This window comes from Cynoglossus semilaevis, chromosome 11 (genome assembly GCF_000523025.1).
Source record: "Cynoglossus semilaevis isolate Cse_v1.0 chromosome 11, Cse_v1.0, whole genome shotgun sequence".
In the NCBI taxonomy this organism is placed as follows: Eukaryota; Metazoa; Chordata; class Actinopteri; order Pleuronectiformes; family Cynoglossidae; genus Cynoglossus; species Cynoglossus semilaevis.
In genome coordinates this window covers 14,052,754-14,071,441 of record NC_024317.1, presented here as the reverse complement: position 1 = coordinate 14,071,441, position 18,688 = coordinate 14,052,754, and the positions used below count along the sequence as shown (strand labels likewise).

The 18,688-nt window shown below is 42.3% G+C and overlaps 2 protein-coding genes across 14 annotated transcripts in view; both read left to right on the top strand.

Moving 5' to 3' along the window:
* LOC103386511 (zinc finger protein 135-like) overlaps positions 1-18,688 on the top strand; it is a 29,094-nt gene that overhangs the window by 1,605 nt on the left and 8,801 nt on the right. The window lies entirely within an intron of this gene.
* The window catches only part of nfasca (neurofascin homolog (chicken) a), a 57,126-nt gene continuing 38,444 nt past the window's right edge, over positions 7-18,688 (top strand). For 3 of the 13 annotated variants that reach the window (XM_025059883.1, XM_025059873.1, XM_017036599.2), the window contains exons 1-2: positions 7-1,849; positions 17,248-17,317. The gene's annotated coding sequence lies outside the window, so the exon portion shown is untranslated. Of the gene's footprint in view, positions 1,850-17,019; positions 17,318-18,688 lie in introns of those variants that run through there. The other 10 variants (XM_017036595.2, XR_003051040.1, XM_025059875.1 and 7 more) reach the window with 10 other exon arrangements.

The window sequence follows — 18,688 nt, the reverse complement described above, 5'->3', positions numbered from 1 at the left end:
ACACCACCGCATTCACACCGGAGAGAAACCGTTCCGTTGTCATGTCTGTGGGAAATGTTTTAACCAGTCTGCCCATCTCAACACACACTTACGGCTCCACTCCAGGGAGAGGGCCAGCTGGAACCGAGCTCCACACTCCAAGTGATCAGTACCAACAGGAAATAAATGAATCATCTGTGGCACTGCTCAAAACATGCAGCTCACACATTCATGCAGTGTACAGTAGTAGTGTTTGTGTAAGTATGTGTGTGTTATTACAAAATAAAGCGTTGCATATGACATTTCTGAGTTATAATATAGGAAACATAAGAGCATACAGTACTTTAGAATATATGTATATGTTTATACACATACATGTAAAAAGAGTATTTTTGTCCGTGGAGCTCTTTTATCTTCAGATGGGATCACCACCAGCTTCTCTCAGACCTTTAAAATGGTTTGTAAGATATGTTGTAGAAAATTGAAGTCTAGAAAGACACCATAATTACATGAGGTAAAGAAAGAAAATCAGAACACTGACATCTGCTGGTGAGTCCGTTATCTGCTCATCTTTTCTGTCTATATTGTCTCGAACCGTGTTCTACGTAGCAAATTGCTTCTTTAGCGACTTGAACGCGCGAAAACTAATTTCCTTGCCGTCGAATTACTTTTGTTTTCTTGTCCGCCTTAAAGCTATTTAAGACGTATGCCATAATGTTGTTGTTTTTGTTGTGGTGGGCTCTTAATGACGACAACGTTACTTGAAGAGAATTTTTAATGTCATTACAATAACTACGACAGAACAGACTCGACTTTTAGCATTAGCATAGATGGAGACAGAACACGACTTGTTAGAACTGCAACGCAAGGGTAATCTGTACAACCGAGGAAACTACACAGGACTTTTATGTACGTATGACACGGAAATTTGGTGAGTGTCGTTTTAATTATAAAAAGTACTTTTTTTAGAGCACACTGATTGACCAATCAACTGTCTAAAGACTTAGATGATTAAATGAGCCAAGTCAGGTGTGCTGCTGCTTGGTTGGAACACCATTTAATCCAAAGGGAGCATGTTTGTGAACTTAAACAGTAAGAACCAGTGTCGTGACAGAACCCAGCCATAAACACGTGAAGCCCATACAGAGAAGCTAAGCTGCAACTCAAACCAACAGAAAAGCCGAAGCCAACGTAGTTTAATCTTTAATGTTATCATGATTTGACTTGAAGTGTGTGTGAGTAGTGTGTGCTCTGTTCATGTTCATGATTACACAATTTGACAAGCTGTGCGTCATACTGTAGAAGATTATCGTGTGTTTGTCGTTGGCCAGGCATTCAATTATTTTAACCCCTAAAAGCGAGGGCAATTCTGTATCTAAATAGCGACATCTGCAGGCAACCTGGATAAACAGTGTGGTGAACTGACACTAATTGTAGGTTAAATGATTCGGACACATCGGTCAAACACCCCAGGGGTTGTTTCAGGGGGGCAGATCTGGGCACTCCTGTTAAATTATCCTGGGGGCACCAGTGTCTTGTCTTTGCCCCCCAAATGGTTAAATACGGCCCAGATGTTGGGCAGCTCTCCCCCTCCCGCACAGCACCTGTCGGCCAACCTCTGATGACGTATGCAGCGTGTAAGCGCAGCGGCACACCGGGATAAGAGAGAGAGGGAGAGAGAGAGTCTGACGAGGAAAAAAGAGAGAACGAGAGAGTGAGCAGCACCGCATTGACAGGAACCGTGGAGTCAGTGCTCCGGTAAAGGCACCAGCACCGAGGAGGAGGTGGAGGAGGATGCGGCTTGTTTTCTAATGTCTCTGCGGAGCTGACGCAGCCGCAGCGGGAAGAGGAGCGGCGGAGGAGGACCGGGGTAAGGAGACACTGAACTGTTACTTTAATCCTCCTCATAGTTTAAACGGTCAGAGCAGTGACGCACCGGGTGCTGTCCAGGCTCCGGCCCAGCTCTGGCTCTGCTCTGGTGGTGATGATGATGATGATGATGTTAAGGAGGTGGAAGAGGAGGAGTAGATGAAGGTGGAGGTAGATTGTGCAGCTCCAGTGGTGTCCAGTAGGCTGTGAGCGTCTCTCTGCAGTACTCCTCCTGCTGGTGGTGCACTCCTGGGCCCCCGCCTCTCTCTGCGCATCCTGTGGATGATGCTGCGGTTTTGGTGGATTTGTGCTGCGCTGCGCAAATCAGGAATAAAGGGCAGCAAAAGTCCAGTGTATGAGCGGAGCAGGTCTGTCCGTGAGCCTCCGCAGAGGCCTGTGTGAGGTGTAGACAAGTGTCACTGCAGAGGAGGAGCAGGGATGTGGGTGGCTGTAAAGTTGGACTTGTTTGGACGGTAGGCCCTGGTGCTGCAGGATGAGCTGGTCCGTCTGAGCAGATGAGGTTTACAGAACATCTGAGTGAGAGGGAGGTGACCACAGGAAGATAGTGTTTGTGGAGGACACACACACACACACACCTCTGTGTCTAAGCTGTGTTTTCCTGTCACAGTCCATTCCACTGTGACCTTGTTATTTACCTCCCAAGAGAACTCTCTTATAGTTTATGAACTAATCGGATTATTTTCAAACTAAGAAATCAGTAGTTTGTGTTTCATCTACAGTGGTTCTGTTTGACCAGGTTTGTTCAAAATCTGGTGCAGGGGCCAAGGGTGGCCCTTGAATCCTTCTCCTCATATTTGCAGCAGCCATTACTTTACTTCCTGTACTCTGTATCCACTTAACCAAAGCCTGTAATGGTCTCTACACTGGGCTTTAACATGGACTGATGGTGTGGAAATGAAGAAGTCCTCGTCTTACACTCAGTGTGTTAGGTTAACATGTCTGAGTTCATTTGACAGATTCAGTAAATCTGTAGTCACTGATGTGAGAATAGTTTTTGACCTCACTTTTGTTTATATCCCTGATAACGGTAGTTGTGTTTTCTCTCAGTTTCCCTTTGTGTGGCTACAGTTTAATTTAATTGGACCTGGATCTGAGTGTAATCCCAAAGTTTTTGTTTTAAAGAATCAGCAGCTACTGTTTTTTTGTCATTGTATGTTCACATAATCGCAGAACAACAGATGTCCTTTGCATTTACCCATATATAAAACACACCTCGGCAGGGGCTGGGATATGAACCAGCAATTCTTCAGTCGTGTGCCCAGTCCTGTAGCTTCAGACCCACAGGCTGCTCAACTTTTTATTCCTGACAGACTGAAGGTGTGACCATGATTATTACCTCTAAATATTAAGAACCTAATGATACTGTATCAGATCATTAGCCTAGAGTTTGATACGTCAATAAGGTTGAGACTTATTTGAAGTACATTAAAACACACAGTTGCTTTTGTCATATTTAAGTTATTTCAACACTGTTTAATGTTAGTATTATAATTTAATTCTAGTACAATGATAATTTGAATTGTATCTATTGTATTGAATTATAATTTGTATCACTAGAGACTAAGACAACACCATAAATGTAATGTTTTAATACTGTAACTCACAGCTGTATATAAGGTTAGCTAACAGCTAATAGATAGCTTTAACAGTGTCATTTAATACTTGTTAAAATGCTAATACATACAACTTAAGTTCTTTTATCACGCTTAAACCCAGACTAATTTGCTCTGACTTTTATTAATGCAATCTAGGCAAAATATCCTGTAAAGATCAAGTTTCTAACATCAGGAACACATTCAGATTGTTTTACATCTAAATCCAGCGGTGGTGCATTGAAAGTACGTCCTGTTCAACTTTCATTATGACCTACCAGATGGATTTCATCAGGGAACCCCCCCCCCCCTTGACCATGAGCTGACCACTGCAGGTCACACCGGGCTCAGTCCTGTCAGGGTAACAAAGACAACCTGGTTCACCACTGTCAGATGGAGCTCTCAGTTCTGTCTTGGTTCCCTGATTCACAAAATTGTACTGATGTCAGGATTGTACTTGAGCATTTTGTGTTGATTTGGAAAACTTCATCTTTTTTTCTTTTCATATACTTTGATTACTGGCTCAGTGTTTACTTCTGTCTACTGGAGCTTGTTAAACACCTGACTGACACACGGCTGATGTATTGTAACAATGTCTCAGGATAACAGTGCTATATCTAGAGTCTTTGGAACTTGTGACCTTGTGGGAACTGTGGGCCATGGCCCCCTGGTTGAGAAACACTGTTTTATTGCTGGATATGTGAGCCCAGTGAACCAGGAAGTACTGTATGTTTGTGTCCAGAAAGAATAAGTCTGGTAATTTAAAGTAAAGTATGTATAATAAAGTATAAATCAACAACCAGTTTCCTCAAGACTAAAATAAGGTGCCGTTGTTTTCACAATTTATTAATCACATTAATATTTAATTATTCATTAATATATGATGTGAAACAGACAATATTGCGGTGATCTTTTAAAAACAGAGAGGCTGCAAACACTTTGTTCTGTTCCTGGTCACCACTAATGCATAATAAATGAAGTAGATGTTAGCATCAGTGCTCAGTGCTGTACAACCCTGACATGTAAAACTGCAGTAGTCTTTGTTGACCTCTTCACTTTGTTGACCTCTTCACTTTGTTGACCTCTTCACTTTGTTGATTCACTTTGTTGACTTTGTTGACCTCTTCACTTTGTTGACCTCCCTGTACAAACATGGCAGCATCTCCATGCTAACTATGCAACAAAAGCGTGTGTTTCCTGAAAGTCTGTAAATATTTGTTTAAATTGCTAACACAACACAATTCAAAGTCAAAGTAGAGGGAACCATCATGACATCACAATAAGAACACACTGCAGGTGTGTTACCCTGCAGCATCCAGACCACTGTATCAGTTGTCTCCTCCAGGCCTGAGGTCCTGGTGCCGCCCATGGTGTCTGGTATCAGCAGCTGAATGATAGAAGAGGAAGCAGAGAGGCGTGTGAACGCTGCGGACACTAGACTAGAAAATGTCCCCCAGATCTACTTGAGACTGGCTGACCAGGATGGTGGTAACGGTGTGCTCATCCTGTCTGAAGGCAAAAGTCTTCCTGTCCTAACACTACAACATCAGAAAATTTTAAAGCTTTTTTTTTTTTCAATAGCCTACCATTATTGACCAGTTTAATTTTTTTTTTTTTGATTTGCATTCCTAGAACTTTGGATCACAAAGACAGTAATGTCTAAGAGATTAAGCTTTCCTCTGCAATGTTGGTGACACGGTGGTGTAGTTGAGATTTGTTTCCAGTAGGTGTCAGTATCGTCCTGATTTCTTTAGACATCCAGGCGTAATGTATAGTGAAGGTGCATTCCGAGTAGGCACAATGTACCATGTTTCAATATTATTAGGAAAAAACATGTTTATTCCTTATTCACAAGACTTTATTTTTCTTTTAGAAATTAAAGATATACTTTTTCAGGTGAACCTTTTGGCTCATTCTACCTTCATTAAGGACTTGAAGTACATCAAATACTCATGTTTAAAGTTTTTCAGATACAACTACATGCATTTATTTGTTTTAATGTCCTCAGACACTGGGACTGATAGTAGTAATGACAACCTGTAGATGGCGACGCCTCTGAAGACTTTTGTGATATTATTGTTTTAATCACAGAACATAACTTCAGCGAATCACTGCCCTGCCTTGGATGTGTTGTATTGTATTTTTTTACTCGGTGCAGAAAATGGTTCCCACCAACAGTTGTCTTTCCTTGGAAGACCTTTTCTCTGCTGCTCTCAGTTCCTCTCGGGTTTCTCTCAGGTAACTTGAGCTGAAGACTCCATGGTTCTCTTCTTCAGCGGTTTCTATTTTTAAATACTTTAGTACAGAAGCTGTTGTTTTCTGCAAGTGCAGGGAACAGGAACGGCAAGAGGTGAAGCAGAGGAGGAGAGTAGAGACGACTGACGGGAAAGACAGGACTCAGAGATGGATAGGAGAAAAAGGGAATGCTCCAAGATGAATGAAATGGAGAAAAAAAACAAGTTAGTGTCAGGAGTAAAGGCCATTGAAGGAGCAGCGTCTGGTTGGCTGCCAGCTGGTGAGGATGAGCAGGAGAAGAAGAGAGTGGAGCTTCACCGCTGCAGGCCTCAGACTCCACAGAGACCAGAGAATGGATGAATAGGAAATGAAGAAGGGAGTGAAGTACGATTCCTGGACAGATACTGTTTCATTAAAGCTGTTTATATCTTTATGACCTTCTATGTGCAGCTGCAGTTGCTGTTGAAAACACAAATGTACTTTGTAGTTTTTAGATACTGAAATTATACATAGAAATATTAACAATTTAGAGCAGATTATGTCTCTGTTTGTCCTGGGGTGTTTGAATGGGCAGCAGTTCAGAGCAGGGTGATGAAGCATTAACTGTAACATCCAAATAAATGGCTTTGGTTCTTGGTCTGAGATTTTCCACATCTGGGACACCAGACATACAATCCTGCAGGATACAGAGATGAGTGAGGCTGGGATGAAGGTCAGGGTGGAGGTTGGTCCATTCTCGCTAAAAATACTCCAAATGTTCTGTGGTCTACAGTCCAGATGAGAATAACTGGAGATGACTGTAGCTTCATGGATACTTTTCTCTGACACTGCTACAGGAAATGATATCTGTGATGTGCAGACGCAGGATTAAAGTCACGTCTGTCATGGGAAACAATAATTCTTGGAGAACAATATTTGCTTTGCATTTTGGGAGGATTATTCAAATCCAGGCGACATCAATTATCTGTCTGTCCAAAAAAAAGGCAGAGACAGCTGATGGTGTCAAATTTGAAAAATGCAAGAAATGTAGCAGTGGTGTGAAGTTTTAATCCCAGTCAGTTTTAGGTCTGATTCAAAAGATTTGACCTGACATGTGACCTTTGTCTGTGCAAAGACATCGATGATTCTGTTTGCTTTACAGTTGGTTTGAATGTTAGAACAAACACGACTCTTTTGTACATTATTCATTTGGGCCTGACAACAAATGTTGATGTCGACTCTTTTGTACATTATTAATTTGGGCCTGACAACAAATGTTGATGTCATGTTGATGCTGCAGATTGGTCCAGGATGCCAGGTTTTTATTGGACAGTGTGGCTGCCAATCACAGACATTGTGCTTCTGTACAGAGTCCATGTTTTTTAACACTTTCAACAAAAACTAATTAACCAGAGGTTTTAAAATAATTCTTTTATGCTGTCAGAGAAGGTTGGAGAGGCGCACATCAGCAGAGGTGGAATAGGAAAGACTGAAGGACATTATGCTAACTGAGCTAATGGATCTAATAGGGTGCTAATGTGGAATGAGTTTGCAGAGATGACCAAGGTCTGTGACCAGAAAAGACGACTATCTTTGTGTGTGTGTGTGTGTGTAGAGAACTTCAGACAGTAAACAGGAAGCAGATGCTGTCCTGTGTGTGTGACGGAAATGAGCCTCATTACAAAGGCTGCATGGTTAATCATTAGGTGACTGCACCCAGCTTTTTTCTTGTGCATATCTGGTCAGTGTGTGCTCATCAGTAATCAATCATCTCCTTCACGAACCATTAGTCTGAACTGCACACAGTCAGGCTCAGATAGTTTATACAGTAGATGCAGTTGTCTTTATTTTCACCTATATTATAATGACATGACAGGCTCAATGTTTAAGTCCAGAAGATGAGCCGGTCACCTACAGGTCGGCCAGTTTCACTCCAAGTCTCTTGGATCAGTTGTTATTTTTGAAAACATTGCATAATTGTTCATTTTAACATCAACTGGTAAAAACCTTTGTTGTCAAATGGTTTTTATAACTTAACACTGACAGCAAACCCGCTTGGAGTAATTTGATAAAGCGGTTCCCAAAGTGGGGTGCAGACCCCCTTTACGGGACACAAATCTATTGCGGGGGATGTGTTGATGAGTTGAATCAAAATTACAACTACTGCTGGTTTGTGTATTTATTTCCTTACTACTACAAAAGCCACACATTTTTCTGACTTATTCCAGATGAGGATTAATAATCGAGCATGGACTGAATCCAGACTGAAGCTCACCGTCTCTCTGACTCTCTGTCTAACCTGAGGACATGCTGTAAATGTAGGAAACAGTTGTGAAGTATCAGCTGATCTTCTCCACCCAAACTGTAACTGAAGCTGACTGAAGCCTACAGGCCCCTTCTCACCGTACATCCCATCTGCCATTGGTGTTTCCTGTGACCTGTGGCCTGACTTCATCTGCCAAGCAGACGAGGAGTGTTTGGACTGAAAGGCTTCTTTTATTATCAGGCTGGACCACCTCAGGTTTCCTGCACATGGTGTTAACCCTGCAGGGTTTTCCCACTACTGCTGCTCATGGTACTTAACCCACACACCCTGTGACCTGATATGAGGGCTGGGACACACACACACACACCCGTGTGTACATTGGCTCTGCACCAGAGTGATGTTATTTCATTTCATTCCAGAACCAACTTTTCTGCCAAGTTATCTTAACATTGAAGGAAGTGGATGTAGTAAAGGTGGATGACTTTGTGAGTGCAGGAGGAGGTTGATTGGATGGAGAAGAATGTCAGATGTGACAGAAGAATCAGACGCATGAAAGATCGAGTCGCAGCTGACAGTAGTCAGACCTGCTGTGAGTGGAGACGTTGTACAACGAATGTTGGAGATGAAGCTGAGAAGAAGATGGATGTAGTGATGGAGGAGATGGTTGAAGTAACAGTAAAGGGCACATGCTGAGATGGAGGCAGATGATCTGCTGTGGAGACCACTGAAAGGAAAACAGTCAGGCCTACAGGAGGAGGAGGAGAAGGAGGTGTCAGTCTTCTTTAGGACAGGGCAAACAGGACTTGGATTGATGATTGATCCAGAACAATTGGGGCGGGGTGGGGAGGGGGGGGTGTCTTGACCAAGGTGGTATTGATCCTAAATTCATTGTGGTTCTGGTAAAATGTCATTGAGGTGACTAATGTAATCATCTGTTCTGTTGGGCCTTGGCTCCGAGGCCTCAGACAGTGGGGTCTCCTGACTCATCTTCCTGCTTCTGGTTTGTTATGTTTCAGCTGAACTGGTAATTATGACAGGACAGGATGTGTTGAAGATGTTTTCTAGGGGTTTGAGATGATGTTTTTATTGACTTTTATTGATGTTCCTCTTACAGTGTTATTTTTATTTCATTTAGTTATGTATGTATTTAAATTTCTAAACTATTTTGTCATATTATATCACATCAGGTCCTTGTTTTGTTTGGACACTGATCGACTGGGTGTTCCCCCAACCTGACCCCTGACCTCTGACTGCTGGGACTGGCTTCTGCTGGGACTGGTGTTAATTGTTAATTAAAAAAATCAATACAGTGATGTAGAATATATGTACGGTATCATGAAACAAATACTAAACAAATAGTACTACAGTGTATAATTCCCGACCGTTTTTTTTCTTGAATTTATATATATTCTCCTGGATTAAAATGAACGTCTGTAGTCTACCAGGACAGCAGTGTCATGTGACTGCGTTCAGTGAATGAAGCTGCTGCATACATTAGCGTAGTTCTCCAGAGTGTCTGTATCTGCAGGATACGCTACAGTACGCATACAGTACCCTGACAAAGACAGCAAACGTACAATGGTAACATACAATAGATGTGACATACTGTCAGCCTTTCTCTGCACTGCTGCTGTGTGAAACAAGTGTGTGTGTGTGTGTGTGCGCGCGCCTGTTACTGCTATGGCTCTCTGTTTTCTCTCTTCACCTCTGTGGTTAAATGGTTTATTTTATTCTTACTCCTTGCCCTATTTTTTTCATTTTGTCCAATTTGTTTTATTATATATTGTCCAAATACATATGTTGACTTACTGTTGAAATGATGGACTTTGTTGGTTTGGCCTCTGCTTTATACATTTGTTACACTGAAGTGTAAAGTTGTTTAAACAGTGAAGTGGCTTCTGACAGCTGGAGTGAATACATCCTGAAGCAGCAGTGGACACAGACAATGAGAGACAGAAAAGAGGAGGGACACTGTGTGACTGTCCACACACACACACACACACACACTTCCTTTCTTCTCCTCAGCAGATGGGCAGTAATGGTCTTTCTCTCTTGAATTTTCTCCCTGTCTTTTCCTCTGCCTCTCTCTCTCTCTTTCTCTCTTGCCATCTATCTCTCTCTCTCTCTCTTTCTCGCTCATTGGGGACCAGCCTTTTGATTCGTGTACTTCCCCTCGGTCCATATCTCCTCCCCTTGCCTCGGGGGCTCAGTGCCCATTGTATCCATTGTTTTGCCTTGAAAGTGGTTTAAAAAAGACAGCGGCCTTGAACAGAGGGGGGCAGAGCGGAGAAATATGGGGGGAGTGACAGGGAGACACAGAGGAGCAGTGAGATAGGCAGGAAAAGGATTGGATCAAATGAAGACTGAGGGGAGGTGTCAGAAAAAATGATCTGAAGGAAATGAAGAAATGAGCCTTGTGTTAAATTACATTTTTGTGATTATCCAGTGGTCAAACAGAGGAAGGGCATTTAACTTCCTGAACACAAAGCACAAAAAATAATTCCTGGCAGTAAATAAGGTAATGATTAGGCAATTGCACAACTTTAGAAAATATTTGGGGTTTGATGAGCTTCGTTATTAATCAGTCACAATTAATCCCTTTGTTATCACATATCACTAATTTCAAAAGCAATCTGTCTGTACCAGGACTGTTGTAGCTAATGTTAGCTCTGGCGTCTGTACCAGGACTGTTGTAGCTGACGTTAGCTCTGGTGTCTGTACCAGGACTGTTGTAGCCAACGTTAGCTCTGGTGTCTGTACCAGGACTGTTGTAGCTAACGTTTGCTCTGGTGTCTGTACCAGGACTGTTGTAGCCAACGTTAGCTCTGGTGTCTGTACCAGGACTGTTGTAGCTAACATTAGCTCTGGTGTCTGTACCAGGCCTGTTGTAGCTAACGTTAGCTCTGGTGTCTGTACCAAGACTGTTGTAGCTGACGTTAGCTCTGGTGTCTGTACCAGACTGCTCTCAGCTCTCAGTCTTTGCTCTGTCAGCAGGTGCAGTCAGTCACCTGGGACTGCAGTGATTCTGCATGTGATTTCATTTCACGTGCACATGATGTGTTTAAGATGAATTCATCATTTGTGCACAGGGAGCGTGTCAGCCATGCAAGTGACAGACGTTAGGCCTGGCCTCAGGCTGTGAGCTGTCATGATAATCTGGGTTACATGATCCATCTCCATGTTACTGTTAGTTCTGAATGAATCAGAATTAGAATCAGATCAGAAATACTTGACTGATCCCCAGGGTGGGGGATGTAAGGGGATAGTAGGGGTAACAGCTGTTCCTGCAGAGGTACATATATATAGAGAGAGATAAGACTTTTGTAGACAGTATGATGTAAAGAGAGACCTCAGTGAATTTAGGTTTTGTCTTCACCTGCTGAGTCAGTCTGCTAATTGGTAGATTATCATGTGATAAATGAATGATGAATAAACAGAGGAGGATGGAGGTGTAGGTAGAGATCAGAGGGGGCACTTATCCTCTCCTCTGCTCTCCTCTGTCCTGACAATTATCCTCTGGACCTCCATATTTCAAGCCCCTTAATTAGGATGTGGCTGGACATTTACTCATTTAATTAGAGAGGGCCTCCTCCCTGGTCTGAGAGGACGGCCAATCAGCTCAAAGTTCATACCCTGAGGAACAAGATGGTCTTTGGTTGAATGATGAAGATGAGGATGGGGAGCTGGTCTGAGAACATGCATGAACAGTCACACTGATTGTTGTGTTGCTGAAGCTGTTTACAAGGACGTTGTTGTGAGAACTGAGTGTGTGGTAAAGTAGAAGGTCAAGGGCTTTAACTCAGACCTGTGATAGGAGCCAGTCAACATCGAAGGTCAGTGCAGGCTGTGAACCATCTGCTTTAGGAAGCAGCAAGGATGTTGGCTATAACCTGAAAATAAGGAGTAAAACACAATCAATCGATCTTCCCTCCATTCATTCATTCATTCATTCATTATCAGATGCTCCTTCTTAGGCATCATCAGTCATTGGAGACAAACTATTCACACTTACATTCACACTCCTATTCTTTTAGGAGGGAGGAAGTTGAATTACCTAGAGAAAACCCATACAGGCGGAGCTGGAAAGTCTAGGCTTGAAGCAGAGCCATGTGACACCATTGAAATGTCTTCCAGAATCAGACGATCTCTGGGGCTTTGAGACTCGGAGTTCTCTTTGTGCTCCTCGGTGGTGGTCCCTCAGTGGACGATCCTCAGAAACCCTGGACTGGTCTTTGTGATGCAACAGTTGTTCTCTACTTTAATCCTGTGGATGAAAACGTCTTTGCACCGTTAGCTGTGGTGTGTTTACTGGGCCTCTCTTCACTTTATTGCACTTTTATGTGTGAGTGTAATTGTGTGTTCAGTGATCTGAAGTCAGTGGAGCACAGAAGGTCAGGGCTGAATACCAAGGAGGGCATTAGACTGAAGATACTGCCCTGGAACTGTATAGTTCAGCTGGTGACCTTCAACACACACACACACACACACACTTCCACACCCGCACGGGTCAGTGTTGACAGGTTTACGAGGTGTGTGTGTGTGTGTGTGATTCGGGCCACACTAATAGACTTGTCCATTCAAGTGCATTAAAGGACCATTTGTAACCAAACATATCTCGTCTCATCTGTCATGACTTCACACTCAGTATTACAGTGTAGTGAATACAAGGAACATCCGTGGACCATGAGTGTCATGGAACCCTGTATTGTTAGAACCCTAACCCTGAATGGTGTTTCTTTTGGATTCCTTTAACTCTACATTGTCTGACAGGTGTCATTATGGAGTCGTCTTTTGGCCAAATATTTTTTTAAATTTTAAATTAGCATCTGGAGAGTTTACAAAACCATCCTACAATGATTTGTTATACGGAGGTAGGAAAACCTCCAAAATATGATTGAAATGTGATTGAAGTAATTGGTTGGTTGGATAAACATGAGGCTGGTGTCCCCACTGTTGGACCCAGGTGTTTTTTGTTGTTGTCCAGTACAAGGTCTTTTGTACCACAACAGTGATTTAGCAGTTGGACTGGAAATGTGTGTAAGTGCATGTACGACCATCCGTCTCTGGGTATTGCGTTTACACACACACTCACACACACACACACGTGTCTGTGATTGTGTGTTAGAATGACTGTGTTATTGATCGGTGCAGATGCTTCATACAGCCCTGTGCCACAGATGGTTAGCCAAGTCATCTTCTCTGCTTCATATGTCGCCTTGGCATTTCATTAGACATGCAGGGACTTGTACAAGTGGAGCACACACACTCACACACACACACACACACACACACACACAAACCCCACTTTTTAAAACTCCAGTAGTCCCGGCTGACCAGCTGCCGTCGTAAGCCATTGTGTCACCAGACTCCTGGGCCTGTGTGGCTTTGTTTGGGAGGGTGTGTGTGTGTCTGTGTGTGTGTTTTTTTGTGTGTGAGATTTTAAATCAGATTTTCTTATTAATTTCTGTTTATATTCTGCTGTGAATTTTGGCATTTAAAACATTTTTCGTAACGCTCAGTGTGTGTGTGTGTGAGTGTGTGTGTGTGTGTGTGTGTGTGTGTGAGGTTAAGTGAACGTATGACCCGTGCCCCTGCTTGGCCTCACAAACTCATTAACTGTAGGAAAACGACCACACCTCCTGTTGCTGAAGACAAAGACATGGGGGACAGAAGTGTGTCTGTCTGGGTGTGTGTGTGTGTGTGTGTGTGTGGGTGTGTGTGTGTGTGACACATGGTAGTTTTGCAAGTTTGTCTTAGGATGGGGGTCATAGGCTGGACAATAGGCTTGGCGCGCGCCAACCTTTCTTGACTTAACAATAATAAAAGAACAGACACACACACACACACACACACACCTGCTTTCCAACTGCACTTTCTTAACTCACCTTCCAACAGCTGCTCTAAAGAGCCTTTGTTTATCCATAGTTATCGTCAGATTCTGAATTTTTATAAACCTCAATTAAAAAACCAAAACCAACCTGGCAGTGCCTTTAATTTGAACTTCTTTCCAAACTTAAACCAAATGATTTGGTTTGATCAGAAATCCCAGCTGATGCTGTTATAGACAAGGAGATTAGTGTTTAATGACAGTGTAAAGTGTCTGAGTGTCTGATGAATTCTGTAAACAATAGTTGTTGTTTGTGGGGTGGGGTGGGGGCAGGTCTGAAGAAGACAAACGTCTGTCAGAGAGGACATCAGTTTTCTTTACTGCTCCAACGTCTTTGTCATGTGAATGGTTCAGTTTCTAATCCACGGCACAGTCTTATCAGGAGACGTGGTAATCCCAGATTCACTGATCAGCAGGACAAACACACACACACACAGCCAAACTCATTAAGAACTGTCTTCAGTGACCAGAAGAACAAGAGGTTCTCAAACAGATGGTCCGACCCTCCCAGCCTCTGCTGCTCAGACCTGATCTGAACGTCCTGGAGTCTGTCTGGGATTAGAAACCTTGAAACGATTCAAGTGTGTTGTTTGTCCTGGGGTTTGGATTCAACTTTAAGAATATACAAAGGCAGTGGAATTAGTTGCAGTCATCTACTTATCGAAAGACGTCAGTGTTTGTAGAACGGTGTTTCCTTCAGGGCTTTATTCAGTTTCAGAATATTTATTATTGTGGATGTTCATAAACACTTTTAGTTTATGAACCAAAACTTTATTGGCTAAAAACAGAAAATCTGACAGAGTGTAAATATTGTTTAGCTACAGAAACCGGGTTCAATCTGTCAAACATGACGAAACACAACAACAACAACAGCAACAACAACAACAGCAGCAGCAGCACGGACTGTTTTCTCTGGTGTCCACCTGTTAAAGAGCAGAATTAAATCATCCTGACGCCTCTCTCTCTCTCTCTCTCTCTCTCGCTACCTGTGTGTGTGTGTGTTATTCATAATCAGCGTAGTCATAGCAACGGTCAAACAATTACCGGTGTTTTTTTATCTCCTACAGTGAGTCTCTCTCTCTCTCTCTCACTGTCTGCAGCAGCTGCTGCCTCGTCACTCTCTCCTCTCTGCTGTTTCTACAGGTTTATTTAAACAATAGAACTATTAAATATATTAATATTAGCCAACATCCAGCATCATGTTGAGCTTTAACAACGTGGTCTCATTTCATTCAAAACGATCGGCGTCTTTACCTTCACATGGAGCAGAAGAACAGGTCACTTCAAACATGTGGTCTTTTCTTCAGTACCTGTGACAAATGTGACAAATCATCTCAGAAAATGTTTCCTGCTGTCAAAGAAATTCATTTGAATGTCCTTTTTTGTGTGGGCTTTATCATCATGGAGTGACATCTCTTTGATCCCAGGTCTTTATTGTCCTCCTGATGTCTCTTCTATATATCACTACATACATTTTTTACGAAGTCAATTAGTGAGTTACCTGATACTTTTGAAACGGGCTGTTCGTGTGGAACCATCCATCTGTGTGTGGTGGCCGGTGTGTGTTCAATATATTTGTTGTTCTAGTGTGTGTGTATATAGATATATAGCCATACTTTTGGGAACATATTCTTGCACAAGTACTACTTTGTGTTATGGGGACAGTTTACTGGTAATATTCAAGCTCTGGGTTATGAGCTGAATAATGTATAATGTCTATATGAAGTGCTGACCATAAGGCAAGCTCTCTCTGTGTGTGTGTGTTTGTGTCTGAGTGAATAAGCAACATCTTGACTCGCATCTTTGGGGCTGTTGAGTTCTTCCCTTTGTTTTGGGGCCATGTGTTTAATGATATGCATGAATCATTTGCATGTCGTAGCTTGGAGCAGTGGATGGGGCGGAGTTATTGATCATTGGCAACTGGACAGAGATGTGATCCTGTAAACGCCAGGCATTTTGAGGAGGTCAATGCACATGTACACACACACACACACAAATACAGATGTACACAGACAAAAATGAATAGTTCAGAGTTCCCACTGGCAGGAGGTGAGGAGAGATGGGGCTGTTTTACATGCCCTGAAGGCCCCTCATCCCTCAGCCATCCCATCGCCTTCCTCCTTTCGACCTTTTTTTTTAAAAAGAACTCAGTTTCTGGACCTTCTGACTTTGGCTCTAAATTGAACTACAACTTTGTTCACCTCTGAAATCTCTGGAGCTGCATTTGAACAGAAACTGATTCAAACAATTACAAAAACAAACATTGGTTCGCAGCTTTAATCCAAATGTTCCCTTTTTTTACATTTACTCATCTAATTAAATTTCTCAATTGATTTTTCTGAGGACATAGAACTTACTGTTAACTCGTTGGATAAAAACAATTTAAAAAGAATAAGATCAGATGACGGTAGATCATGAAAATAAACAGAATAAAATGAAAACCGTGAGTTACTTACAACATACAACATGTTGAAATGCTTTTTTATTTTCCTGGCAGCTGTGTTTACCTTCATGTTTTGTTTTATTTTTTTCAAGTATTTTTGCTTTTGGCTTCCACCCACTCACTCACCCTCTGCTGACTGACCTTCCTTCCAGCCACGTCTGCTTCACTAGAACTCCAATTGCCTCCAGCTAAGGGGGCAACTGGAGAGGGTAGCTGTATTAAGGTGGGGGTGGGGGTGGGTTTCACATCAGTGTATCATGTTTGTGTGTGGGTGAATTCTGTGTGTGTGCATGCATACCGTGCATTCATGCATGATCTGCCCTGTCTGTGTGTCAGTCTCAGTGACCTGTGTGTGTATTTGTGTTTAGCATGTGAATATATTCATGCTTGGCTGATGTGTGTAGAAGCCTTTATATTTTACATGCACGTGTGAGGAGAGAAGTGAGAAAAATATTTGGTTTTTTTTCTCCACCAGACAGACTCTCAGTGAAGTTTTTTTCATTTTCATTTATAATATTATACATTTGTCATTTTCTTGGGTTTTTTTTAAATGTATTTGTTTTCTCTGTGACGTCTGTGTCCTGCACAGTTTTTTTCTCTATATTGTGTGACAGTTGTAAATAGCTTGTAATGTGTGTGTCTGAGCGCATGTGTTTGACAGCAGTGGAGCTGTTGTGTGTGTGTGTGTGTGTGTGTATGTGGTTTATTAATAATGTATGAGGTGGGAGGGCTGAAGGAGAGGGGTGGTGACAGATGGAGAATCAGTGTGTGTGAGGGAGAGAGTTAGTGTGAGAGCGGGAGTCAGGAGAGAGAGGGAGAGTGTGTGTGTGTGAGTGAGGAAGAGGAAAACAGTGTGAATGGAAGAGAAGTCCAGAGTCCAGTGATTTCTACCAGCCTGACAGTTTCTGCTGCTGGATGTGACTGACGCCGGCTCTCTGGTTGTTTTTCTGTCTCTTCTCTGTCTCTGATGCTGAAGGATTGATGGAGATACGACCGAGTCGACCTGCACTGCTGTACATCTGGAGGCAAGAGCGGCACTGACAGAGGTACTGAGATACACTGTGTCTGTCTGCCTGACTGTCTGTCTGTGTGTGTGGCTGTGTGTGTTGCTGTAACTGACACTGACTTAACAGACAATAAATCAGTAAATCCTTTTTGTTTTTCCACAAAAAGGTCAATAGTGATGAATTTAAAGGTAGATTTATTACCTGTATTTACAGGTAGATAAAATGAACAACCACTCCTAGAGTCCTGTCATTTAGCTTCACACAGCAGTGTACACACATACACACAGTCAGAGATTAGTCTGTCTGGGGATATACATTTTGAACAGTGTGCATTTTTCAGCCAGACGTCCTCCCTGTCTTCACTTTTGTTTATAACCAGACTAGTACTTAGTTAACTAGCTGGTTAAACTGGTTAACTGACTGTTAACCATATTTTACGTTTCATTTCAATGTCGACCACTGCATATAACATTCATAAAGTCAAGTATGAAAACATTATTTGACCAGTCACATTATAGCTCAGTGGACTGGGCAGGGTTTAAGTCAGTATTATAAAATATATAGTCAATATGTTGTTTTTGCAGTTGTTTTTACAATTATTATAGAAAAACCTAGACCAAACACTGAGCATCATGTTGTCAACAGTGTGGAGAAAAAACTGCGTTCATCTGCAGCAGATTCAGACTCAGAGTGTACAGCGACGGCAAAGAGGGAAAGATGGGGGAGACAGCAGACTGAAGGGGGAGAAAATATATATGAATGACAGCAGTGTCATGACTGGATCAGTTTCTGCAGGTCTGGAGTTATAGGAAACTGTAAAGTAAAGAAAGAAGGAGGGGGTAGAGCGCCAACTAGCAGAGAAAGAGAAAACAAAGGAAAGTGAATGAAAAGCATACACAAATATAAAAAAGTAATAATACTGTATATGTCTATACACTCTTTTTTATATAATAGTTTTATTCTGCAGAGTCAATCTGTCTCCTCCTGTCACTGTGTCTCACTGACACCATGTTCCCTCCCCCACAGTGAGTCAGCTAAATTCAGACCTGTAAATAAATGATCTCCATCTATTTCACTAGCGTGTCACTGATTTTAGTGCTACATGTCATCAGTTGAACTTCATATGTATCTGTAAAATATAATGTAGTGTATTCTAATGGTTGGCTCACAGTAGTTTCCACAGATTCTTATTCTCAGATTCTCACCTTTAAGTTGTACATTTGAACCATGTGAGGTCAAACGTTCAGGCTGCACTTGTCAGAGTCTATCGTCGTCTCTTTACGTTCATCATCTACTGTCGTGCCCTGTCACGGGCTGATGGGAGCGCTGCCTGGAACTATATTCAGTTTCTAGAGGCAAGTGTTTAACTATGTAAATGGTTATTTGGGAGGATGAAGTGGTTCTTAAGGC